The sequence below is a fragment of the Heloderma suspectum genome, chromosome 2 (genome assembly GCF_057233095.1).
Source record: "Heloderma suspectum isolate Gila_16-S chromosome 2, 16-S_ref, whole genome shotgun sequence".
In the NCBI taxonomy this organism is placed as follows: domain Eukaryota; kingdom Metazoa; phylum Chordata; class Lepidosauria; order Squamata; family Helodermatidae; genus Heloderma; species Heloderma suspectum.
Genome location: NC_139459.1, coordinates 256,354,123 through 256,381,368, shown reverse-complemented (window position 1 = coordinate 256,381,368; position 27,246 = coordinate 256,354,123). Strand labels below are relative to the sequence as shown.

The 27,246-nt window shown below is 42.8% G+C and overlaps 1 protein-coding gene across 13 annotated transcripts in view; it reads right to left on the bottom strand.

Moving 5' to 3' along the window:
* Window positions 1-27,246, bottom strand: part of ACSL6 (acyl-CoA synthetase long chain family member 6) — a 117,215-nt gene that overhangs the window by 61,055 nt on the left and 28,914 nt on the right. Inside the window, exon 1 of one of the 13 annotated variants that reach the window (XM_084838882.1) lies at window positions 14,704-16,916. The exons of 10 other annotated variants lie outside the window; for them this stretch is intronic. The gene's annotated coding sequence lies outside the window, so the exon portion shown is untranslated. Of the gene's footprint in view, window positions 1-14,703; window positions 16,917-27,246 lie in introns of those variants that run through there. 2 more of the 13 variants (XM_084838878.1, XM_084838885.1) reach the window with 2 other exon arrangements.

The following is a 27,246-nucleotide window of genomic DNA, read 5'->3' as shown; positions in this document are numbered from 1 at the left end:
AGGGGGGTTAACTCTTTCTCTCTATGCTGATGCCCCTCACAAGCTATTGAATTGAAAAATGTACAATTCAGCTTAAGCCAACCATGTTTCTCTTTATTTCATGAGGTAGTGTAAAGGAAGAGAAATGTCCTCCATTTTGCTCACACCCCCTTCCAGGGATCACTGGAAGACGGGTGCAAAAGTTGTACTTTGGCCATTTCAAAGAAGGGTGGGGACAAGGAGGATGAGGCACTTTCCCCAACATCTAAATTATCAAATGAAAGCAGTAATTGTCGTCCTTACTACTCTGGTGGCCCTATTCTCAATCCTGCTTTAGGAGCTGATGAATCAAAGAAGAAGTAAAGCCTTGCGTCCAGTGGGGACATCATTGCTACACAAGGGGTGAAAAGCCTATTTACACCTTTACAAAAACAAAATGCCTTCTCTTGTTCTGGAGAGGAGGAGTAATCTCTATAGAGAAAACCAAATGGTGGCACAGCATGAATATGAACTTGACTTGCTAACTGAGGAACTCTGTAGGAGTAGGATTGGTGTATTTTTTAAACCACCACCCAGCCATGGTGGCTTTTAAAATATAAAATGTTTTTGCAGCAATAAAGGTTAAAAATCCTCCCTATGTGATTGCTTGAATAAGCCTTCACATATCTGAGGAGCTTTGCATGTTAAGAAAGGTCATGGTGAAGCAGTATCCTTTTACAGAGTCCTCGTGGACTTTAACCCAATATGTTGTGCAAAAGCCAGCATCACTGCAAAACTGAAGAAATCTCCCGTCCTTTCCACTTTAATTGTCTTTCAGCTTCCAATACTTCCTTTTATGTGCCTTGCTTCACACAGATACCTCATCCCTTCTTTGCTTTTCATGTATCTGTGCAGTCCATAGCCTCTTTGTTTCTTTGCTTCCTGTGCTCCTGTGTTTCCCCCTCGAGTCACTGCTGCAACCACCCTTTCCTCTCCTCTTTCCCTACCTATCCTCCAGGACGGATTCCAAGGTCAGACCCTTTTGGCAACCTATCCTTTTGTAGCCAGTGCAGGCAGCCATGCACCCTCAGGCAGCTTTCACTCTGTGTAACTCTCTTCTATATTCAAAACCTTTCCCTGTTTGGCTGAACAAAGTGGAAGCTTGTGAAGTAACACCCTGTTGCCATGACAGCATCCCCTTGTATTCAGAGGCACCCACACTGATGCTTTTCAGAAACACTGTGTAGGATACATCCTGTGATCACACTTTCAAGATATCTGTTACAACTGTGATGCGAAGAAGCTTACTTGAAAACAAAAACAAAAGCATTCTGAAATGTGATCAAACTTTTAAATGGCCCAGGTGCACAGTGATCTGAGGCAGAAAATTTTCCAAAATAGAAAATTGTCTGGAAAAATTTCCAGTGCTTAATTTTTCTGAAGAAAATTTTCCATTACATAAGCTCATTACTAACACTGAATGGAGCAAATTGTAAATACAGTATTAGGCAAGCTTGGCAGTTTCAAAGCTGTAATTAAAGTTTTACAACTGATTATCCTTAGCAAGTATTTGAAAGAATGCATATATTTTATTGAAATAAGTATACGTCTCAGTGTGAAATAGAGCTAATAGGTAGTGTCAGCGAAACTGAAGATGTCCCAACAACCTTAGTCAAAGAGAGTCGAACTTTGTTGAAATGATGGGTGGTTGTCAGCATATCATGCACAGCGTATTAGTGTGTCAACAGTTTTCAGTTCTTTTGTTTCTTTCTGACCTTTTAACAATGGAAGAGAAGTATATGCTTTTGTCTTTAAAATTTTACAAGTATTCTAATAAAAACTCTACATAATATAACATTTAAATGACATTGTGTGCTTTAAGTATTTCAGATCAAATACTTGGGGTGTATTGGGACAAATGGGCCGCGGTGGCTCAGTGGTTAAGATGCTGAACTGCAGACTGGAAGGTCGGCAGGACAGCAGTTCGAGACCCGAGTGCTGCGTGACGGAATGAGCTCCTGTCTTCAGTCCCAGCTTCTGCCAACCTAGCAGTTAGAAAGCAAGAAATTGCAAGTAGATAAATAGGTACCGCCTCAGCGGGAAAGGTAACAGCGTTCCGTGCACCTTGGTGTTCAGTCATGCCGGCCACATGACCACGGAAGCGTCTTCGGACAGCGCTGGCTCTTCGGCTTAGAAACGGGGATGAGCACCACACCCTAGAGTCGGACACGACTGGTTGGGGACACCTCTTTATTGGGACAAAAAAAATAACGTGGGGTTCTTTGTTGATTACTAAATACAAGTAAAATAAACATACTACATTAGATCACTCTCTAGGGCATCCAAAATATTCCTATGCCAAAGTAGAATTTTCCTGCACAAACAACTCTATGCAAATTAGCCTAATTTCCAATTTAAAATGTTCTGGAAAACCCACGTCACTGCAGGTGCATCAAGTATTGGGTTTTGCTAGTTCAGGCATGCAGTTTGATACAGGTTCAGGCATGCACCGCTCATCTAGTGGTGATTGGGATGTGTGTCCACTTTGTTATTCCTCATTTTGTGATGCAGAGAGCTGTTCCATTTTATATCAGGCCCACACAACCTGTAATTGGGTGGCCATGTGTCCTCCTTTACAGACAATAATCCTCTACGTGAAGGGCTGCTCTCTATTTTGAAGATGTCCTCTGCTTGAACAGCTGTCCAGTCCACGTCCAGTACAAAGATAAAGAACTATCTGAAGGCAGAGCTGGCCCTCGAAGTTGCACAACAGCAGCACCTGGACAGCAGACTGAGCAAGGCACACAGGTGACCTGGTCCCAGTCTTCCACCCTATGGTGAGATGTACTATATTTTTATTTAAATTATCATCATTATTTCTGAATGTTCTTCTAAACAAATTGCTACCTTCTTTTGTCTTCTTTTTTGGTGATGCATTTCCTCTTTTTTAAGCAATTCGTACTTGCGACCCGGCTTGTGATACACCAAGCTTAAAAGCTTGGCCTGCTTTACAAACCCCCCCTCCCCCCCCCCCGGTTTGGAAGTTCCAAGTAGATAGCAAAACTTTACGTTTATCAAGCCTAGACAGATTGTTCATACATAGCTTAGATGGATAAAGAGTCTGGAGGTATTACTGACACTATTATTTTAACACTGAATATGAAGCAGAATAACATGGTGGTTTCATGGCTGTTCCACGGAGCTATATATTTAGTAAAGCATGCCTTTTATAAGATCTAAAATAAAATAAGTTAAAATGGAGTCACTTATCACACTAATGTCCAAAAATGTCACCCATAATAAAGCAGTCATCAATTAACCCAGGCAGTATAAAATATACTTGCTGCAACAATTTCTCACTAATGCTTCTGGTTCAATTACATTTAGGACTGCAGCCAACCAAAATAAATATCAGATGAACTGATCATTTATGGCTGTATCAGTCTATTTATTAATGCCAGTAGTCTTGCCATAGATATTTTATATATCAATTAAATGTACTTGTATTAGCAAATACAGGGGCTGCGGTGGCTTAGTGGTTAAGACACTGAACTGCAGACTGGAAGGTCGGCAGGACAGCAGTTTGAGACCTGAGTGCTGCATGACGGAGTGAGCTCCCGTCTTCAGTCCCAGCTTCTGCCAACCTAGCAGTTCGAAAGCAAGAAATTGCAAGTAGATAAATAGGTACCGCTTCGGTAGGAAAGGTAACAGCGTTCCGTGCACCTCGGTGTTCAGTCATGCCGGCCACATGACCACGGAAGCGTCTTCGGACAGCGCTGGCTCTTTGGCTTAGAAACGGGGATGAGCACTGCACCCTAGAGTCGGACACGACTGGTTGGGGACACCTTTACCTTTTTATTAGCAAATACATCTTAGCAAAGCATTACAGCTATTGCTAATGCTATTAAACAACACATGCTATTATACAGTACATAGAGGTTATGCTCCAGAAAAGTGTATCCCTTTATCCTTTTACAGCTTCAGTATCATACCTGCCTTGATTTCAAAATCAATGCATAAAACCAGAAGATTTTTGAGACTAACTTAGAACTGTGTCTACATCACAAAATAATCTTGTTTCTTGAAATATGAAATGAAGAACAGGTTGCTATCATATTATTCTGCTAATTTCCTCTTCCAGGTCATATTAAAGACACAATCTGGAACAGCCAACAGGAAAAGAGACACATCAGGTTCACAGGATTGTTGTTAGAGTTAGGAAATATCGACTAGTAGCCACTGATAGCCTTCTCCTCCAGGAATTTGTCCAACCCCTTTTTAAAGCCATCTAACGTAGTGGCCGTCACTACATCTTGTGGCAGCGAATTCCATAGTTTGACTATGCGCTGTGTGAAGAAGTCCTTCCTTTTATCTGTCCTGAATATCCCAGAAATCAGCTTCATGGAATGACCCCGGGTTCTAGTATTATGAGAGAGGGAGAAAAATGTTTCCATATTCACATTCTCCACACCATGCATAACTTTATACACCTCTATCATGTCTCCCCTTACTCACCCTTTTTCCCAAACTAAACAATCCCACGTGTTGAAACCTTTTGTCATAAGAGGAATCACTCCAGCCCCTTGATCATTTTAGTTGCCCTTTTCTGCACTATTTCCAACTCTACAATTTTTCTAGGTGCAGTGACCACAACTGTACACAGTAGTTTAAGTGTGGTCATACTATAGATTTGTATAAGGGGAGTATGATCTTGGCAGTGGTATTTTCAATTCCTTTTCTAATTATACCTAACATGGAATTTGCCTTTTTCACAACTGGGTTGACATTTTCATTAAGCTGGCCACCACAACTCCAAGATCTTTTTCTTGGTCAGTCACTGCTCACTCAGATCCCATCAGCTTATATTTGAATTTGGGATTTTTTGCCCCAATGTGCATTACTTTACACTTGCTTATATTGAACCACATTTGCCATTTTGTTGCCCATTCTCCCACTTTGGAGAGATCCTTTTGGAGCTCCTTACAATTTGACTGTTTTTAACTCCCCTAAATAATTTGGTGTCATCAGCAAACGTGGCCACTTCACTACTCACTCCTTCATTTATGAATAAGTTGAAAAGCATTGGTCCTAATACAGATCCCTGTGGGACCCCACTTGTTTACATCCCGCCACTGGGAGGCCATTTATTCCTACTCTCTGCTTTCTGTTCTTTAACCTGTTACTGATCCATAAGAGGGCCTCTCCTCTTATTCCATGACTGCTAAGTTGGCTCAGAGGAGTCTTTGGTGAGGGACTTCACCAAAAGCCTTTTGGAAGTCCAAGTAAACAATCTCTACCGGATCACCCCTGTCTAGATGTTTACTGACAGCCTCGAAGAACTCTAAAAGGTTAGTGAGACAGGACTTACCTTTGCAGAAGCCATGCTGATTCTTTTTCAGCAGAGCTTGTGCTTCTATACACTTACTAATTTTATCTTTAATAATGCTTTCAACCAATTTACCCGGAACAGATGTTAAGCTGATGTCCCTGTAATTTCCCAGATCTCCCCTGGATCCCTTTTTAAAAACTGGTGTTACACTTGGCAGTCTTCCAGTCCTCTGGTACAGAGGTTGATCTGAGGGACATGTTGCATATTTTTGTTAGAAGTTCAGTAATTCCATTTTTGAGTTCTTTAAGGACTCTAAGATGGATACCATCTGAGCTTGTTGATTTATTAACTTTCTATTTGTCAATAAGGTTGAGAACATCATTTTTTGTCACCACTATTTGCCTCAGTTCCTCAGACTTCCTTCCTGAAAACATCCGTTCAGGCACAAGTATCAGTCCTATATCTTCTGCCTTGAAGACAGAATTCATTCACCTTCCCAGCAGTCTTCTTATCCTCCTCCTTTGGAGGCCTCCCTGATTTTGTTTTCCATCACAAATTTAAGCATGACCACAGCCTATTTCCTTGCTCATAAACCAAATGTTTACACAGAGTGTAGCACAGAGTAGAGAAAGACAAGAGCATAAAGATTTCATAATAAGAAATCAAAATATGTCCCATGTTGGCTCTACAGGGTTCTCTTTCTCCCCTTTCCAAGTACTTCAAATGAGCCAGTCCTTCCCCAGTTGCTACTTCCAAGCGTTTTAAAGGGAGAAATGTCAAATTATACACATTTGCATCTTTCTTAACCGACACAGGGTATGTATATTTTGTACCTGGTATCGGAGCTCAGGTACAAAATGTGTAGTAATAAGTGAGTTAACAAGTATCCCAGTCACATCTCAGGTTATAAGGAATAGCATATCAGAATACTGAACGTATGTGTTAACTCTCAGCCATCTGAAGGTCTCCTGCTCCCTGAAACGACTCTACTTTCCCTTGCTGACCTTTATTCCTTAAACTATAACCTAGAAAGCCTCCTACGACACCAGCTTAATTCTTTCAAATCCCTCCTCAAAACTCACCTTTTCCATGAAAACTGTATAACATCCTAAACCTAATGCTCTACTGTAACTTAGCCAAAGAACATGAAATTGAAATACTCATATTCTTCTCCTGTTTAGTCCATCTCCATTTTCCTCCCCTTCCTCTGTTGTGTCCCTTGTGTCTGTTTTTAGATTATAAATTCCTTGGGGGCAGGAACCTGTCAAATCTGTTATTTGCAAAGTGCTGGGTATATAGATGACATAGATATTAATAAAAATATGCTTTTGAGTCATCAAAAAGCACTCTTGTCCCATTTCCCTCACCAAAAGGTAACAATTTCAGTAAAATAAATTAGTCAAATTGTTAGTTTATATATAAATACATAGGACACAGTCCTTACAAGGCAGCTCACTTAAAAATAAAACATCAAATACAGTAAAACTGAATCAAAATAAAACCTAACAGCAGTGCAACTTTTTTTTAACATAGGTCAGATAAAATATCACAAGCAACACACCTAACAAATAAAAATACAAATCCTTCAAACAACTCATTAATAAAACTGCAAAAATAAAAGACCTAATTCACACAAAGCAACTCAAATTAGATCAGTTTTAAAAAATCTATTTGAACACTGGTAAAGATGAGACCATACACACCATAACAGACAGGGAGTTCCAGAACCATTTTTTCAATAAAAAAACTCTTACCTTTTGTACCTGCCAAGCAAGCCAATCTTTAAGGTGGGCTTACAAAAGCAGGAAGAAGACACAAAAGTAAGTTAATCCTAACGACCAAAACAACAAAAATATCAACTATCAATTTCAGATATATAATATCAAATAAATGTATAAATAAATTCAACAAATAATATACAAATACATGTAAAAACATTTATAGGTTCAAAAATTAAATAACTTGATGAATCTTTAAAATAAATAGCATGAAAATGCTGTTATACAACAGCCATCAAACATGTTTCAGCCATAAACTGGTCTTCTTCAGTGATCTAATAAAATCACAATCACAATTTCTCACACGGTGGCCCAGAAACGTACTAGCAACCAGTGCAACTACACAGAATGGCAGTAGCCATTCTATACAGCATTCATGTCACAAGTTTCAATCACCTGACCTCCACCAACATCCAGCTGGCTGTAATCTACACCAGCTGAAGTTTCCCAACTGTCTTCAAAGGGATATAGCCATGTGACTAGTGCATGGCTAATTGGGGTGAGATCTTTTCTCTGTAGACAGGGTCATAGCTGATGTGTCACTGAGGTCACCTCCACCTCTACAGACAGAGTTAAGCCCAACTACCCCAGAGCTACAAAATGCTCTTTCAGGGGGATTGTAACCCCATCCAAGACCAGTTGCATCCCTCCATTCAGGTCAACTGAATTCCCAATCCACAGTACCTCCATCTTATCTGGATTCAATGTCAGCTTGTTCACCCTCATCCATCCTAAAACCATCTCCAAACACCTCTTCAAGAGTTCTAAAGCCTTCCTGGGGCTTGTAAATGGAAAAGAGAGGTATGGTGGGGTTTCATCCTTGCAACAGTAGCCTAAACTCTCTGCATGACTTCTCCCAGCAGTTTCATATAGATACTGAATAGCGTGCCGGGGGGGGGGGGGGAGACAAGGTGGAAATTTGATGTGGCCCATAAGGCAAAGGCCTTCTGGGACCAGAGCCACCAAAATATCATGCTCCCCAAGCCCGACCCAACAAGATAGCCCAGAAGGATACCATTGTTGATGGTAGTGAAAGCCACTAAGAGATCCAAGAGAACCAACCAGGTTGTACTCCCTCTTTCAAGCTCCTGACCTTGGCAGGATAGACACAAGATGATAATTGCCATAGATCATCAGGTCCATGCTTGATTTATTTAGCAGAGGTCACACCACTGCTTCCTCAAGGAGGCATTAAATACTTCTGAAATACAGGCCCCCAAGCCTGACCTGAATCCATACCTATGAAGGGCATGGAACCAGAGAACAAGTGGTAGGCCTCAACTTCTAAGCCGTTTGTCCAGATGCTCAAGTTGCACTGGCTGAAATGTATCCTTAACAACATGACCAGACAGTGTCCTAGCCTTAACAACATGACCAGACAGTGTCCATCTCAGACTCCATTAAAAAAAAAGGCATCCAGGTCAGTGCAGTTGAGAGCAATTTTATCCACAAAAATATAAAACAAATTGATCACAGCAGGCTCTTGAAAACTCCACAACCTGCTCCACCAGGCCTCTATGAAAGAAACCATTAAACACCTTAAATAGCACCTCTGTGAATGCAACAGTGGCAGCCAAGTGACATTTCTTCACTGCTATCACCGACACAGAGTAAATCCATAAATGGGTCTCACCTCTCTTTTATCATGCTTGCAATGAGTTTTCCACCAACTGCATTCTTGCCCAACTACTAGGTAGCTTTTACCCACTAAAAAGGTAGGCTGTTTAAAGATTTATAGTGACAGTTAAAGGAATGGCCAATACAAAAGTGAATGACAGAGAAGCTGTTTATTATTCCATAGAGCACATTCTTATTATATAAAAAATATTAATGCAGACAAGAAATGGAAAGTATATGCACTATCTGTTGACAAATGATGTGTTATAAAATGAAGATCAGAATGGCCCACAGGAGGGTTTCTTTTTAATTGGAATAGTCTGCTAGAATCCATACCACAGGGGACATTCAAAATACAAAGATGAACTTATGAAGTTCTGTTATTTTCCTGACCACCTGTGATCAACCGTTACTTAGCCATGAACTTTAGCACATAACCTAATTTACAGTTTAGGCAATTGCTTTCTGCTTCCTATTGCATTCGGTGACAGGAAACACACAGGTGCTACTGTTAATCGGTACCTTAGGGAGATTAGATCCAAAAATAAAACTGATGGACAGGCACACAAACCATTATCTACTCCTGACTGAAATTATGACACATACTACTATGTACTGCTAAGCACTTCCTCTCCCTCTCCCAAGCAGTAACAGGTTTAATTCTTCATTTCTTTGAAACGTTTTTAAAGACTCTGAAGTGAATTCAACTATTAGCAACTCAATATAAATGTAGCAGCAGAGGATTCTATGGACTGGTTCAGATGACCAGTGATTTCCCGTGCTTTATTTTTCCATGGAAAACATTTAAACATTAACATTAAAATCATATTAAGGGTGCTTTATTTTTTCCCCTCAAATAGTTCAGGTCAAATACCTGTGGTGTATGGGGGGGAAATTACCATGGGTTACTCTTTTTTCTAGCTTTATTATTTACTAAATACAGGTAAAATAAAACATGCTAAATTAGATCTCTCTAGGGCATTTTCTAATGCAAACTGAAAAAATTCCTATGCAAATGACTCTATACAAATTAACTAAATTAAATGTAAATGTAATTTACATTTGAAAAATTTCCAGAAGATTTTCCAATTCATATTCATATCAGTGTGGACACCACGGACAACACAGCAATCTATGGTTAAACAAACTGTGGGTTGTGTTCAGGTACGAGCAAATGTGCTGGCTTCCAACCCTTTGCCCATTCCCACTGCATTGTGGGTCGTTGGGGGAGGAACAACCCAAACTTGGAACTACAACTCCAGGTTCACACATCACACTAACCCAGCATCCCTGGGTTGTTTAGCAAAGTGGGAGTGGTAGGGAGCCAGCATACTCACTCACTCATTCACTACAATCCACAGTTTGTTTAAATCGTGGGTTGTTAGGTTGTCCAAGTCAATAAATGATTAGCACAAGACAGTTTAGTGCCTATCGGTCCCTGGACAGGTAACCTCTTCTTAACTGCAAGAAATCAGTTCATTACCACACACTTCTTAAAACTTTTGCAGGAAAAAAGGCATTCTTGTGTGATACTGGTAAAATGTGAGAAGAAAAACTACGCTCCAAGCTCCTTAGGTGAAGATATCACTGTACTGAAGAATCACTCAGATTTTCACAAGAGGCTCGGAATACCTCAGTACCTATGATGGCTGCCTGTCTCCTTTCTAAGAAAAATAATGAAACACCTGGACAAATGAAGCTTGCCTGAACAACTGCACAGATTAATATATTTATATATTGAATCATATACATGCATATTTTGACAAAGAATCCATACAGAAAGCACACCATTAAGTAATACTAGAAGTAGATCCTCTCACAGTTGAGAGAGGGGCATTGCAAATAAGCCTTAGAGTACATTAGGAATAAAATAAAAACAATACTTGGGAGGGCAGGGGAGTCCTTGTGATTCTCTCTTTCCCATCACTGCAATCTTTAGAAGTGTTGCTTTTAATTTTAATTTTAAACAACTTGCAGTCACTACCATTACCTCCAATACAAACTTGATTTCTTCATTTCATGCATTATCTGGCTTGGCACTTTGAAAAGTTAATCTTGATTTTATATCCAAAAGTGACTTGACAGTTGCTGTGCCTTAGTTAGACTGGAGTCAGCAGCCCTGTTTTGGAACATGGCCCAACACTTACAATGACCTCCTTCTGAGTCAAGGGAGCAGCAGCATCCAGCAGGGCAGAGCAGAGAAGTGAGTTTGCTTTAGCTAATGGGAAAGATGAAGCCAATTCTCTTAGATGGGATTGGAACAGAATTGCCATTAGTACCTGTCAGCTTCTCTTTTGACATCAACAAGTAGATAATATGGTGCCATTTATTTAATCTACTACTCTACTAAGATAATGCAACTTTTCAAGACTCAAGCACTCCATTTTCTGTACTTCCCTGGCACTGTTCTTTTCGGGAACACTCTTCCATTCTGCCCAATGAATGATTGTGTGTCATCTGCAGGTTTTTTATACTCTCGCAGCGAAAGAAGTGAAGACTACACCTAATACAGTTTTGCTGCACTAACTGAAAAATACCAAGGTAAGTACACTTCACTGGGAGGATTTCGTTACTTTCATGCAACTGACCAGTTTTAGAGATGTGTGAATTATTCCCCAGTTATTCTGTCTAAAAGGTACCTAAGCACTTTCCAACATCAGAGCTATGGACAAAGGTTTTAAATATTTAAAAATCATGGAGACATCACTGTATTATCTAACAATTATTAGGACAAATACCCATGTATGCTTTACACTAATTTTCTACAAACAGAAATGAAAGTCTTCTACAAAATGGCACAAACACATAGTATACCGAGTATACAACAGTTGTTCTCAGGACTTTCTGCACCCATATTGCCAACTGTTGGCTGCTTGTAAATTCAAAACATGGCTGCAATGCATTAGCTTGTAATACACACTGTAATTGACTACGCTATTGTTACATAGCATATTGCTGGAGTCTGCCATAGATACCTCCATTGGCATCTGCCAGGCTCCCTACCCCTCTTGATTTTGGGGTAGTTTAAAAAAAAAAATGGTTTTTTTAACTAGGAGGCTGGCATGCTGCAAAGCAAAATGCCACTCTCCAGTGTCATCTTTATTCCCCATGTGGGTCCCAGAGGCATACTTAGAAAATACAAAGGTGGGTGGCTGCAGCCACTGGTGGTGGTGGTTTGTGCGTGCGTGCATGTGTGTGTGTGTGTTCTGCATACCTGGTGTCCGTGTATATTTTACCTGGGGCCTGTGGTGTGAGTGGGTGTTTCTCTGGGGATCACCAGTTTGCCTTCTGTGAAATGGGTATTTTATTTTGGTTTGTGGGGGCAAATATGTAATTTGGCATTGAGGGCTCATGCAGCACTTCTTCCCTATATTCTGTTGCTTGGCCAGTTACTTGTTTTTGGGCTCATCAGTTTGCCTTCTGCGAAATGGGGCTGAAAAGTAAAGTTGTGTTTTGAACACAGACCCCACCTCTTCCTTGTCCTTGTAAAAGTTTCTTTTCTTTTAGCCTCACCAGTTTCCCTTCTGGGAAATGGGTGTTTTGTGATTGGCCACATCCACCATCACAGCCATTTTGTGAATGGTTAAGCCCTCTCCCATGGCAGCCATTTTACAAAATGGCTGTCATGGTGGAGGACCTCTGACATATTACCACATGGCAGTTGCCTTCTAGTTCTTCCATATGATTACCATCACTATAATTTAGAAAGGTCTTTTTGTTGTATATGAAGACCACAATCCTAGCAGAAGCAAGTCCTACTGAATCCAATAGAGTTATCTTCGAGCAAACATTGGACCGGGCTGGACAACAACAAACTATACAGCAAAGGACACAGTGGAGACATTTTAAGTTCACATGGAATATCTCCATTAACTTGCATCCCAATTCTAAACATGTTCACAACAGTCCTGTTGACTTCAATGGGTATAACACCAATGGGTTTGGGTGTTCCAAACTTAGATGGCAGTTTGGGGACATGATGCAGCCAAAACTGAGCTTCTTTATATCCCATACATTTTGATGGGAGAAGCAAGCATGTTTTTAAACCTTTTGCATGGAAATTAATGGGACCTAAAAGTATTTAACTTTAGCTGAGATTGCCCATGGACATATAACGTGCAACAACCTACTAGCACAACACCACGAGAGATGGTTCTCCTATCTGTCCTATGACAAAGCAGGAAGGGAAGTTCAATAAGAGCTATGGGGAAGAGGGCAGGGAGCAGTCTGTGCTGGCTCCAAAAACAGCCTGTAATTCTAAGACCAATCAAGGAGACAATGGCTGGGGAGCAGTTTTTATCTCGCATTGCAGCCAAGCCATCCTCTTCCGTAAAATGGTATCAGGAGCCCTGGGTGCAGCTGTCTGTCATGATTGAGAAAGAACCACAGCATAGCCAACAGAGTTGGGAAACAACTGCAAACAGAATCAGAAAGTCTGGAGAGGTTTCTTTTAGTCTAAGCGATATGTTATTGCAAAAATCTATTAGAACAAAGCCATCATTTCCAAAATGCCCTCCTCAAATATGCAGTATCCATTGCCATTTTAAAGACCTCATACGACTGAGGAAGCTGAATTTTCATGCTAAATGAACCTCCAACATTATTACATCTGCAATTCAGAGCCCACCCGTCGCAATTTGCCTTTGTTGCTACCTACAGAAAAAGTACAGCGACACCAACGTTCCCCATTGTAAATCAGTGTTTATCAGGGCAATGCTGAACTAGCAACTGTAACTAACATCTTATTTAGAATGAGGTCCTCCCTAAGGATAAATACTTTTTTAAAACAACAAAATCCTCTATACTGCCAAAGATTTCCAACTCTGGCTTCACTGTGCATTACAGAAAGAGCCATAAGAAGTCGAAGTCCACTGGGTGGCATGAACATGAAAAGGCTGTGCCAGTCTACAATGCCATTAGTTCAACTGTGTTTGACTAGACTGGAACTTAGGGCACAAAGTGTTTATTACCTCCAAAATATCTAAGACTAAGTGCTCAAGGCCAGAAGCCCTCCGTTTGCTGAAATGTTCACCTACACACTTTTCAAATCCTTAAAGGTTGCAGCCCGATACCACTCAGCTGAGTTAAGAGTAATTAGCAAAACATTGCGTTAGTTGCAACATTGCTGCCACTTAGTATGATTTCTTCAACACTTCTAAGGCAACAATATATAGGCATGTATACACACATAAGCACACACAAATAAAGACACACACAACCGTGCTGTGTTGCTCTTTTAGAAAAAACCCAAATAGCACCAATAGGTATTATGGAAAACGAACTGTGCAGCTACTGCTTGCATTGCCCATATGATTATTTGCTCTGCTCAATTATTATAAATTCAGTCTGCTTCCAGCTTCTCTCCTTCGAGTTATTGTTATACGTATCCAGCTCTCAGCATGTGGCTGGGAAACAAAGATGTAGGTTAGTAAGACGTTCTGGGTTCATTTTAATTCATTTGACCTTACATTTTCCAAAAGTGGGGCAAATGCCATACAGCTATTGGTTTGCATCCTGTTAAATTCGTGAAAAATATGTAGCCATTTATTAAAGAACACTTACTTTTAATGCTCGCAAATCTCAGGATCTTCATCTATGGATTCTATTCTCTTCCTTACAAAGGAACACTAACAGCCAATATGCGGAGTATCATACTGCTTCAACAGACCTCCAGCGCTTTCTACACTAAATAACACCCAAATAACACCCATCCTCGCAAGCATTGTATTTCAATGTGTGTCCCTGGCACACCGTGCTCGGTACTAACACTGGATGCATTTAGAGGCCAGATTTATGTACCAGCTACTGCTAGGGATTAACAATCTTTCTATGAACCAAAGTTTATTCTCAGGAGAAAAAACAAAAAGGAATTTGCCTTCTTTCTCCCCCTGCCCCCACTTAATAACACAGGTAAGATATGTTTTTCATTTTGCAGTGGCTTTGCCACTCATGTGCACAAGTTTCTTTGCTCAAGGCTGTACATACAGAAGAATACAAACCCACCAAAATGCAGTTACTTACTTGGTCCAAACAGGTCTTCTAAGATTCCCACACCCAAACATATCCTTTGACTCAGAGCTACTCTTCCACATTCCTATAACATAGCAGTAGCTGCAGTAACAGCAGCAGCAAGAGAAATGGACAAGCAAGTGCCTCCAAGACTGCAACATCACTCCACCGTTACCAAGATTCAAAAGAACAATGGAAGCTCCGCCCTCTCCGAGTTCCTGAAAGGCTGACAGGATCACCTCTTTAACACATCCAGTCCTCCCTTGGAACAGATGTCCTGAGATCTCTGACTCCACCACTACCTTCTGGAAATACACCGAATCCCCACCCAGAGAAAATTCTCTGCAGCACACAGAACTAAAAGGCTCCTAGTAGCTTTTGAGGACTTTTCAGCCAACTTAAGAAATGTACCAAAATCCATACAGTATAATACATTTATTAGGACAAGACAAAGCATTCTGTTAACTATATTTCTTTTGTAAGTACACAGATTTTTTTTAGTTCAGCTAGATAGTGATTTAACTGCAACTCTTTATTAACACTCTATGCTTTTGTACTAGCTGGTTTTACATTGAAATTGATGAAGAGTTCTGTGTAATCTGGAAGTTTCTGTAGTCCTTTACTAGTAGAATGGGCACATACAAAATATACAGGGTTACCACCTCCTGCCCTTCCCCTGAGGCTTAGGCTTTTTGTACCTTCAAATGACAGGCATAAATTCAACAGGTGAGCTTCTCCCAGCATGAAGATTGTTACTTGCAATGTGTGCAGATGAAGCTGTTGCTAAAGACACAGAAGCAGGAGCCAGTAAAAAAGTTCTAAAAGCCATATTGTATAATACTGTTATTAGGCCAACTCCAAGATCACAAACAATGTGCAAGCTTTCAAAATCTTGAGATCTCTTTATCTGGAAAGATGTTACAAAACACAGGTGGTTGTTGCTGGTGGTGTGTGTGCAGAACAGAGAAAGATGGGGAGGAAGGCTAACTGATGTTGTAGCCAGGATGTCTGCATAGTCAGAGTCTTAATATGATATTGGGGAGGGTTTGTAGACATTCAAATGGGGCTCTACCAGGTGATGTGATGGTTTCAATGCCCCTAGGATCACTAGGGAAGAAGAAAGTACCAGACAATAGTTGATCCTCCCTTAAAAAAAAAAGATAAAATCCAGCTGTTAATTCACAACTGTCCCCACCCACTTCTGCACTGGCCACATCCACCACTGGCATGAGCCCTGGCCACTACAAGCATGGGCCCCCGTTAGCTTACGCCCAGGGAATGCTGTCCTTGTCAGAAAAAATGTTCCCCGCTCCTGCCTTAGGCAGAAGTCTTTCCCATGACCTGCAATCAGAAATTCTTGTAACTGAAGATGCGGGGTGAACCTGGCAGCCTCAACATAGACTGCACGAGTGGCCTCAAGGGGAAGAAGCTACTTTGAGCCAGAGTTGAACCAGACACCTAAGGATGCCTTCAAATACTCATAATGGTCCTCTGCTGTACCAGTTGAGCTACTGAAAAGTACGCCAGGCTGTAGTCAGTCAACTACATATGAAAATCCATATTAAGGCAACAGCTTTATTAGGCCAACTCACAGGTCACAAAAAAATGTGCAAGCTCTTGAGATCTCATGAGGCCAGATGTTGCAAAAAGCAGGTGTGGGGAAATAGGGAGGACAGAAAAAGGATGACTTGATGATGAAGTCTGCACAGTCTTAAGATGAAATATGGAAGGAGGTGCAGACATTCAAATTAGGCTCCACCTGGTGATGTGATGGTTTCAGGTTGCACCTGGGACTGGCCCTAGGACTGCTGAGATGTAGGGTTGGCGGAGAATTTCCCCCCGAAACTTTGGGGGGCCGAGCGCCAACGTGTTCAGCCCCCCGAACAAGTTTTGGGGAGAAATCCTCCGAACCCCCCCGCACCCCGCACCCCCCCCCGGGACGGGACTTACCTTCGCCGAATGTCCCTCCCGGCGGCGGGTCCGACCGGCGGTTCGGCGGGTGTTTGAGCGGGGCGGGAGCGGCAGCCAGTCTTTTGACCTTATTTGGTCGCTGTAGTCTACGTAAAGATTTACGTAGACTACTGCGAAAATAAGGGCAACGCTATTTGCGTTGCCCTTATTTTCGCCATAGTCTACGTAAACATTTACGTAGACTACAGCGACTAAATAAGGAACGCGAATGGCGGCTCCCTATGGGGGCCGCCATTATCCGTACACACTTTTTTTTTTTTTTAAAGTCACCCGTGATAGGCTACGTGACGATTGACGTAGCCCATCACGGCTGACTTTGCAGATCTAGCCATGATAGGCTACGTTAATCGTCATGTAGCCTATCAGGGGGCGTTTTTTTTTAAAAAAAAAACTTTTGCGTTCGCGGCCGGGGCGAGGCGGGAAGCCTCCCCCCCGGCCTGAATTTCGGCCGGGGCGAGGCGGGAAGCCTCCCCCCCCCGGCCTGAACTTCGCGGGGGGAGCAGCGAAGCGCCTCCCCCCCACCGCGAACGTCCTTCGAGGACAGGTAAGGGACTTTCGTCCACCCCTACTGAGATGAAGGACCAAACAAAACTGTGGTTTATCCCCAATTTTTGAAAATATAAAATCTGTGTGTTTGAGTTAGGCTAATAAAGGCTAATATGGATTTTGGAATTTTTCTTATGGCCAACATGGCTACCTTTGTTTTTTGTGCAACTATATTAACAAACCTTCGCATGTGTTGCCTTCCTGCTGGGGCATGCAAAACAAAAGATCAGGAGTATCTTCCCTTCATGGGTGAGCTGCGTTTGGCTTGGTAGATCAAAAGTTGTGCAGGTTGGCAACCACTGTCATTAGAGGCAACTAAACTGAAGTTAAATGAGGACTTCTTTGTAATATAAACTCTTTACAAAATCATCCCCTTGGAAAATGGTAACATGATAAGAATGTACAGATGACTAGTATCCTTATTTCTTCTAAAACATCTTGAAAACTTAGAAAACTGTACCTCAGGCCTGCACAATTTGCATTTCTCATCAAGTACATTACAATGCAAATTCTCTCTTTCTCTTTAGGAAATCTAAAGTGCTCAATCTCTTAAACTGGCCACAGGCCTAGAGATCTGTTAAAGGAAGTCTCAATGGTATGCAAGCCTGATTCTCTGCTGTACTAGTTCTCAGTTGAACATATCTTGAACTGAATGTTTGGAACTCAGGAAATAAAGCTCTTGTGAAATACAGCTTCCCCCCTCCTCCAATCCTTGTCCCAAAGCTCCCTTCACTGCATTATCAGCATTGCCTTTTTTTTTTTTTTCTCTATTGACCCTTGTTTCAAGGAGGAAAGGACAACTGTTGGGTTACAGCTTGAAAATTTATTCTGGTATAAATTTATGATAGCTGTAACCATGGAAACTAGTTATTCATGGATCAAAATGACTAAACAGAGCTATTTGAATTGCAGAAGAAAATTAATTTTAAAAAAAAACCCTTTGCTACATATGTAAATAAATCTTTGGGAATTTTATACTATACAGTACTGATAAACGGCAGCTGTTCAGATAAGCATCTTAGGAGAGAAGGGGAGCCAGATTACATTTATCCACAGCAGGCTATCTCACAGACCTGGTGAAGACATAAGGGCTGTGTTTCCACGACAATGGAAGGAGAAGCAAATGGAAGAGTACTGGATTTTTTAAAATGAATCAGCTTTGCTGAGCTTTGGTCCATACAGGGCTCTAGGAGCAGGTTCTCCGCACCAGTAAAAATCACTTCACAGAACATACTTCCTGGTGGGGGTGGGAGTTGGGGTGAATGTCATCTGACTGGCAGGGGCTGCTCAACCAATAAGAGAGGCTTCTCCCCCTCTCCTTCCTTTCTCCTTTCCCCTGAAAGTCCAGATGCACCTGCATTTCAGGAGCAAGCCTCACTGAGCACAATGGGAGTTATGTCCGTGTAGACACACATATGCTTGTGCTGGGAAAGTGGAGGGGAGAACACAAAGACGGGAAACTAGCCCCTATTTTAACCCAAAGGATCTCTATGACAAAGATGGTGAACCAGTTAGTTCCTAATGCAGTAAACAGAAAAAGAGAAAATCGGAGTCTCGAGATCACGCTTTACCACACTTAGGGAATTGGGCTTTAAATTGTGCCATGTCAATTGAGGGAATCTCTGTAAGTACTGATGTGGGCATTCAGAAGGCAAACCTCACTGACCACAAGGGGAGTTACTTCTGAGGAGACACTAATGGGATTGTTGTGGGAAAGAGAGCAGTAAATACAAAGATGGAAACCAGCCTCCATTGGAACCCACAGGATCTCGGTTAAACCAAAGGAGAATCGGAGCCTCAAGATGGCACTTAGGGAATTGGGCTTTAAACTGTGCCATGTCAATTGTGGGGGATCTCTGTAAATGATGGTGTGTGCATTCAGGGGAGAAGCCTCATTGAGCACAAGGGGAGTTACTTCTGAGGAGACACTAACTGGTTTGTGCAGGGATGGGAAATGCATAGGAAACACCCCTTGACTACGGTCACAGTGAAAGGCACACCCCTGGGCAGGGCTAGCATACCTGAGGTCAATGCAGGGGTTAGGGCACACAGCAACTATACTGAGGAGAACCTGACTTGAGGAAAAGAACTGGACTTTAAGCAATCTCTGGAAATCTGTTTTTTCCCTGATAAGCTCTGGGGTGGCTGCTGGATGGCCACAGCACCATGTAATGACCTCAATACACAGCCAGCTCGGAGTAAATTGCTGGTGGAAACACCCCCAATATTGTGTGTCACAGGCTCACAAACTCTTTTCTGTTCCATGTGAATTCTCTTTCCTTCTTGGCATCAACATAGTGCATTTTATGTTTGAACTGCCACTAATTATGGTTAGCTTTTAATTAACTAGACTTTGCTTGTTTGCAAACCATGATGAAAGCTAACCACAATCAACACTAGTGCAGACATAATGTGCACCCATACTATGGTGAAATGCTAACAAGAGAAAGGGGGATTTATGCAGGAGGAGGAAGCAGAAGAACTTGTGTACTCTTCCATTCCCTTAGGCTGCAATTTGAATTCAATGGGGCTTACTTCTGAGTAAACAAATATAGGATTGCTCTGTTAACCATGTTAAGAGACTGGTAATGTAACATCTGTATTGAGCCACAGTGGCAATTTATATAATAAACTTGAATAAATACATTTTTCCCCTTTTGTGAGAGATGGCTCACCTGTGCAGAAGTCCTTGTTACTAACTTCTTGAAACTTAAAGCTAGGCTTACTCAGTCCTTGCAAGGAAACAAACAACTTTTCTTCCCATTTCTAACTCATGAATATCTGCCAACCTTACTGCTTTCCAAGTAAATAACTGCAGCAATGACCCATGGGACATAGAAGACACACTTCGGTCAATCTTTGGTCAGTTGATTTGGTTCACTTGTAACCCCAAACTGAGATCAGATCACTGAGATTTACCAAACACATCTTCCACTTCCTGCAGGTCAACTTTAATGTTTATTAGGTATGCACCCATGATCTCATGCACTCCAGATGATGACAGAGAAACTAAGTTCTACTTTTCTACTCAGTAAGCATGGTCTCTCTGGTAAGCATGATGAGCAGCCATCCATCCTCCTGACTTTGAAGCTGCAGAGATTGTCCTGGGGTAGCCTGGAAATCTCCACCCCAGCTCCAAGGTTGAAAGGAAGGCTTCAGGTTCTTTGGCAGCTGTATGGCCAAAGCGCCAGGACAGCCTTGGCCACACAGAGCCAAACCAGAAAAACAACAACCCCCCGTTACTGGCCTTTGCTACTCCAGAATGGGAAAACTGGAAGGTGCTTAGAACATCTTCCAGGAGCAGTGCCAACTGGCCACTCTCCTTGCCAGACCATTCCTTAGGAAAGACATGGGGTGGGGGTGTTGGACGCAACTGCTGGCAGGTGGCAGGAGCAGAACTCTTTGGATTGACAAATACCTGTTCAGCAGAAGACATCATCACCCCTGCCTCAAAAAACGTTCAAGAGCTCTGCTTCCCCTGTTCTGGCTCCACTACATCACTTCTTGCACTGAAAGTTGCCCTTAGTACTTAACTTCTAAAATGAGAAGGAGAATGGACTACTCCTAGATATTTAGTGGCCGGCTGAGCTTACTTGGGGGTGAAGAAAGGCATTCTGAACATGCTCTATTCCACTATGTTATTTTATCACATACAGTCAGGGCCAGAAATATTGGAACAAGGATAACTGTTTTGACAGTTGGCCTCTGTACACCACCACATTGAAGTTGAAAGGAAACACTCCCAGATGGGAGCGAAGTCAGGACTTTCAGCTGTAATTCAAGGGGCTTGACAAAAGCGGGGCACTAACCATTTAGGAAGGACAGCCAGTGGCATACACACACACCCACTGTTGGTGGCTCATAAGTAATGGAACAAACCAACATCATTTCAAACTTAAAAGTCGCCTTTAATACCTGGATGAAAATCCTTTGCAGTCAATGACTGCCTGAAGTCTGGAACCCATGGACATGACCAAATGCTGAGTTTCCTCCCTTGAGATGCTTTGCCAGGCCTTTACTGCAGCTGCCTTCAGCTGCTGCTTGTTTGTGGGTCTTTCTGCCTTCACTCTTGTCTTCAGTAAGTGAAAAGCATGCTCTATTGGGTGGAGATCAGGTGACTGACTTGGCCATTGAAGAACATCCCACTTCTTTGCCTTCAGAAACTCTTGGGTAGCTTTTGCTATATGTTTTGGGTCATTATCCATTTGCAATATGAAGTGGCGTCCTATCAGTTTGGCAGCATTCAGCTGAATCTGAGCAGAAAGTATAGCCGTATACACTTCAGAATTCGTCCTGCGGCTTTTATCAGCAGTCAGGTCATCAATAAACACCGGTGACCTGGTTCCATTGGCAGCCATACATGCCCATACCATAACACTGCCTCCACCATGTTTGACAGATGATGTGGTATGCTTTGGATCACAAGCTGTTCCTTTCCTTCTCCATACTTTTCTCTTCCCATCATTCTGGTACAAGTTAATTTTGGTTTCATCAGTCCAAAGAATCTTATTCTAGAACTGCGCAGGCTTTTTTAGGTGTTTGCTGGCAAAGGCTAATCTGGCCTATCTGTTCTTGAGTGTTACCAGTGGTTTGCACCTTGTTGTGAAGCCTCTGTATTTACATTCATAAAGCTGTCTCTTGACTGTAGATGTTGACAATGACATGCCTACCTCCGCAAGAGCGTTCTTGTTGACCTGGCTAGATGTTGTGAAAGGGTTCCTCTTCACCATGAGCAGAACTCTGCGGTCATCCACATTAGTTGTCTTCCGTGGTCTTCCAGGCCTTTTGCTGTTGCTGAGCTTGCCAGTTAATCCCTTCTTTTTCAGGATGTTCCAAACTGTTGTATTGGCCACTCCCACTGTTTTTGCTATCTCTCTGATGGGTTTATTTTGTTTCCTCAGCCTAATGATGGCCTCCTTCACTCGCATGGACACCTCTTTGACCTCAAGTTGGGAGTTCCAGTGAACAGCTACCAAATGCAAATGTAACACTCAGAACCACCACCAGGCCTTTTCTCTGCTTGATTGGTCATGGGGTACCCAGGGAACAGGCCACACCTGGCCATGCAGCTGCTTGTCAGCTATTCGTTCCATTACTTATGAGCCACCAACTATGGGGGGGTTGTATGCCACTGGCTGTACTTCCTGAATGGTTAGTGCCCCACTTTTGTCAAGCCCCTTGAATTACAGCTGAAAGTCCTGACTTTGCTCCCATCTGGGAGTGTTTTCTTTCAACTTCAATGTGGTGGTATGCAGAGGCCAACTGCCAAAACAGTTATCCTTGTTCCAATATTTCTGGCCCTGACTGTATCTCATCCTTGAGCCCTGGCACTGAAAACAGGTACCGAAGCTGGGGAATCTTGGCTCAAATTAATTCCAGATACTTTCTTATCTAGAAAAACCATTCTTTGTTTTGCCTCCAAGTCAATTTTTACAATATCATTTTGAAAACAAGTCCCTGAGTAACTTTCAAACTACATATGTTTAAACTAGTTGACATATGATGTTAAATGAAACAAGGACTTTCTTTACCTACAAAGGTAGCTAGCAAGCATTCTCCACTGGAGTTTGAAACTGAATTAATGAGAGCTGTGAAACTTCAGACCAGCCTTTCCCAACCTGGTGCTCTCCAGATGTGTTGAACTACAACTCCCAGCATTCCGCAGCCCCTGGAAGTTGTGGTCCAGCACATCCGGAGGATACCACATTGGGGAAGGCTGCCTCAGATATTCATCATGGACTTCCGTAATGACATCTATATAACTCTCTTATGAAGAAAGGCCGTTTACACGTAAACATACACTTTTGTACAATCACACACCTGGCCCCAGACTGGATGTTTCATTCCATGTTTAGCAAATAAACATCAAGCACGATGAGCAACAAGTAGGGTTTTTATTTTTGGTTGGGAAGGGGGAGTCTGTGTAGTGAATCAGGAACCCAAATGTGTTCCCAGGCAAGAATTTAAAGCAGATACCATGTGGTAGCCATACCTTGTAAACTGGAACCAAATTAATCACACCAACTACCCATCACCCTCAGGCTTTCTAGCTGCATGTTGACTAGCCCGCTGCACAGAGCACATCAACCAGACATCTTTAAAAATAGTCAGTACTGTTACGCTCCTGCACCCCACTCCTGAGAGGGGAGAAGATGCAGGAGCTTCAGCACTTACTTAGACTCCTGTTTCCTAGAAGGAAGGCATGGGACACTTCTAGTGTTTTTTTTATAAAAGGTTTATTTATACTGTGCTCCAGATGAGGACCCACAACATTAGTGGTCCAAAAGATCCCTGCTCCCCCTCATCTGCCTAGGGATCTCCTTCTCCTGAGACCAAAGCAGCAGCGCTCCCTTTGTCTTAGGTCCACCCTTCCCCCAGCCTCACTTCACGCTACTCCCTCAGGCCTCACTCTGCCCCTCCCCTAGTAGAACAAAGGCTACCAATGAAAGAATTACAGAATTGGGGGGAAATCCTCAATCTCTTTGTAATCAGAGGGAGTGAGTTGTAAGTTACCCCTGGAGGTATTTTAGACTGACCCCAAGCACATAACAGTATTATACATGGGGTGGGAGGGTCGAATCTCTTTCAGCCGGAGGGCCAAATTCAATGTTCAATTTTGGAGACACTCCGGGGGCCATTCCAGGGGTGGGTGGGGCCAAAAATATCAGCACATTTTATCTTAAAGCTCTTATGGCTGGTAACTAAACCCTATGGGAGGCATTTCAACTTTTTAGAATGGGGGGAAGCTGTGCAAAAGCCAGAAAACCACCAAACAATCTCCGCTCAGGGGAAAGGGGACATGGTCACCTGAGGAAACCCAGAAGGCCAGACTGGGGCCCAAGAAGGCCACATTTGGCCTGAAGGCCTGAGGTTCAACACCCCTACTAAGACACATTTTCTGTAAAAGCACAGCAAAGTCTTCAGGCTGATTCATTTCTGTCCTGGCTCTAACATAGCTTTTTAATAGTCTGGCGTGGTGGGGCTTCATGCACTTAACATCCCAGATGCTGCTGGCACACATCCACAGTGGAGGACCTGCTCTCCCAGTCCTCACCATCCCCATATATTACTGCAAGTAAAGAGTCAGACAACTTCGGAGGACCACCTCTGATCCTGTCTGTCCACTCAGATCCTTGAGGGGAGGTCTGCTCCATGTTCTCCCACTATCAGAGGTACAGTTGGCACAGAGGCAGAAAAGACCCCTCTCCGTAGTGCGGCCAAGGCAGTACCACACCTTGCCCTGGGAGATCAGATTGGCCCCTTCCCTCATGGCCTTTGGACCCATGACCAAAATGTTTTTGTTCAGGCAGTCTACAATTGGAGTGGCTTTTAATTTTGCTGCTGGATGTTCTCCTGCTGTTTGCCTATCTCTGCTACTTGGGTTTGTTGTTTAAGGGCGCAATCCTATGGCCGCTAGTCAGTGGCTTAACAGCCATAGGATTGGTCGGTTCCTGGGAACCAACCTCAGAGTCCACACTCCGAGGTTGGTTCCTGGAAAACCAACCTCCACTCCCTCCTGCACCACCTCGTAGGCAGAGCAGATCGACCCCATGCTCCATGCACGGAAGAGCAGTGCGGAGCGGGGAAAACGGGGTGTTCCCGGGGGCAGGGCGGTCAGAAGTGCCGGTATGATACTTCCTATGTGTCATTTGGCCACCTCTTCCCACATTCTGAGGTCCTGCGGTCTAGCCACAAAGGCAGGGCCACGGAAGCGTGGAGGACATCTGCTCCTTGCTACTCCTCTCATCCTGCACTGGATAGGCAGTCGCCCCTGAAATCGGAGGCGACCGTCGATCCAGATAGGATTGCTCCCTTAGTTTATCATATGCAGCCTTCCCCCAACCTCATGCCCTCCGGATGTGTTGGGCTACAACTCTCAGCATCCCCCAGACAGACCGTATGACTGATTTGAAGTTACATTGTTTCAAGGCTCCTTTAGTATCTCTTTGTGAGTTGGAAAAGTGGGATATAAATATTTTTAATAGCCAATGAAACAACAACTGACATAGGTCTTCTGACTTCTTATGAACTATGCAGACAACTAGTTCACAATGCACACATTCATTCCAGGTTGATGGTGAGAAAGTCCTCCCAAAATCGATCCCTCAAGTGGGCTATGGGAATGAACCTTAATTCTTTGGAACCTGCAAAGCAGCAATGTTGTATCCATACACTGACATAACAAATGGGAGGCTTCAGAAATAATATATCTATAATGATCCAGTATGGGTAATTGTACCTTTAATTGCAGCAAGTGTTTCATAATTAGGCAACAAGGCTAATTAGGAAACTAGTGACCTTCTAACTATTTGTCACAGTACATTTTCAGATGCCTTTCTTAGTGATTATGTCTACATGTTGCTAACAAAATATTATATAGTAAACAAAATATACAATGATCTCCCTTCCTGTGGGATTTTGTCTATGACCAGATCAAATATCCCCCCACCCCCACAGCCCCCCCCTCACACACACACACACACACACACACACACACACTTTTGCAGGACCATACAATCCCCCACAAAGGTAGAGTGATTTTAGATTACTTTGGGGGGGATTCTCAGAATCTAGGGGGTTTCGGTGGACTTACCATTCATGAAAAGGTAGCTGAGGGTTTCTCCTTTTTTCCTAGAAAAAACACATTGCTGGTGCTGCTTCAAGCTGTAGCCAAGCTGACCTCAGTAGCCCAATGGCATCCCCTTCTAAATTAGAACAGAATGCCCCATGCGAATTACAGTGCCATGATGCATCCTCATTCCTAGGAGCACTCTTGAGGGAAAAGAGATGGCTGCCCCCACAACAGGTCTTACTTCTGAGTACATAGGCATGGGTAGACAGACTGCATGTACTCCATTACCAGTTACAGCATAGTTTATTTCCCAAGTTGCATACACCCAAATATACCATAATGAGAGGCTCCTGACATCAATATGTGGTGTGTTGAGGCAGGAGCTCAGGACACCTAAGTTCTGTCCTGAACAGGATGGGGGCTAAGTATCCACTCCAGTTCTTTCCTCTAGAAGTGCATAAGGGAGAGGCTTAAACCCCATTCTGCTCTGCTTGAAGCTAGGCAGCTACAGCTCCCTTCATCCATCCGCCCCTGCAGAATAGGCAGTGTTATTGACCTGGTTCACACAACACGGATGGGTCATTGTGGGTTATCATGTGTGCCAGGTGTGTGTGGACACTGTTTTAAATATGCAACCCCCGATCGGGGCAATCGTTGGTTATGCCATGTCACGTGAGCCCGGCTATCGTGGGTTATTCAAGGGTTAAACAATCCTCACATAACCCTTGATTTGTAGCAGGGGTATGTGAGGGTTGTTTAACCTCAAACAACTCACAACAGCCAGCTTCACACAACATGGTACAACACCCAATCTCCAGTTGCATATTCAAAATAGTGGCTACCTGCACCACGGCTCATCTTGGGTAAATAATCATTGCTAAATAACCAACGATGAGCCAGCCATGTCATGAGAGCTGGTCCTCAGCGGTAGTGATCCATTGCAGGGAAAGGGATGATGCCTGAATGAGTACTGGGACCACTTTCCTCCCAAAGTATAAAATGATCTCCTTTTAGACTAGGACAGGCCTATGAGGAAGGAAGTGTATACACTGTAGTTTCCGCTTTACTCCTACGATGTCTGTCTGTGGGAAGAACTGTATAGCAGGCAAGAGCAACCCTGACAGAGAAACTGTTACCTGCTCCTCTCCCAACATGGTCTATAGTGTAATCAATGCTATGCATGCCTACTCAGAAGCAAGTCCCACTGAATCAATGGGATTCCCAAGGAAGTGTATATAGGATTGCAATAAACTTTCCTCCCACCTAAATCCTCTTATGAATTCCCTCCTCTGAAAGATTACTCGGAGGAATTCAGCAGTTCCTTGCTATTCAAAACTAGGAATGATCTTTTCAACCTCTGACTGCAGCATGACACATTCATCTGAAGATTCTTTAGGATAGGCACTCTATAGGGCAGAGTATTCAATCCATGAAATAATTAAATAAAATAACCACCAGATGTATTA